Source organism: Cicer arietinum, chromosome 4, assembly GCF_000331145.2.
Source record: "Cicer arietinum cultivar CDC Frontier isolate Library 1 chromosome 4, Cicar.CDCFrontier_v2.0, whole genome shotgun sequence".
Lineage (NCBI taxonomy): Eukaryota > Viridiplantae > Streptophyta > Magnoliopsida > Fabales > Fabaceae > Cicer > Cicer arietinum.
In genome coordinates, this window is record NC_021163.2 from 17,925,725 (window position 1) to 17,926,790 (window position 1,066).

Consider the following 1,066-nt stretch of genomic DNA (forward strand, 5'->3'; position numbering starts at 1 on the left):
CTTACCAGCCCGACTCATACCAACCCGAACCATACTTTGACCATGCCGAAACATCTGAACCTGAACCATCTCAACTTGAACCATATATTCCACTAGGTGATATGACCGATTTTGATCAACAAGAAATAAGTGAAGATAGTGAAGAAGAAACATACTTTGATGAAGACGAGGACGATGAAGGTGACAACGACAATGGTGACGATCTAGAGCTAACATACGATCCACCATTCCATATGTGTAATCTAAATTTGGATAATACTTACCAATCCTCCGAATTTGATATGCCATCTAATGAACCACCTCCATTAGATGCATCTCTTGAGATTGGAATGAAGTTTAATAGCAAACCAGATTGTCAACTTGCAATTAAGCATTATCACATAAAACACTCCCTCAATTACCGTGTTGTGAAATCTGATCAATACAGGTATGTAATTAAATGTGTCAATCCACAATGCTTGTTCAAATGCAGGGCTTCGTTAAGTCAAAAAAGTAACCAATGGGTGATTGGTCGTTTGAAAGGGCCCCACAATTGCGCAAATTCTTCTATGTCACAGGATCATACTAATCTCGACTCTAACATCATATGCGAAAGCATAAAGTCGCTTTTGAAAGCTGACCCATCAATTAAAGTGAAAGTGATCATTGCACATATTCGGGAACGATACAACTATACAATCACCTATAGAAAGGCATGGATGGCAAAGAACAAAGCTATCAAAACGATTTATTGGAACTGAGAAAAGTCTTACAATGACCTTCCAAGGTGGTTGTTGACTATGCAAAAATTTCTTCCAGGAACTATTGTGGAAATGGAAGTACCAGTTGCATATCCTGATAATACTCTATTGCAAGGGTCAAAAATTTTCAAACGATTATTCTGGGCTTTCCCTCCGTGCATATCTGGGTTTAAATTTTGTAAACCATGTGTCTCAGTGGATGGAACTTGGTTGTACGGAAAGTACAAGGGGACTCTTTTGCTTGCTGTTGCACAAGATGGAAACAAAAATACAATTCCAATTGCTTATGCACTTGTGGAAGGTGAGACAGGGGGTGCTTGGAGCTT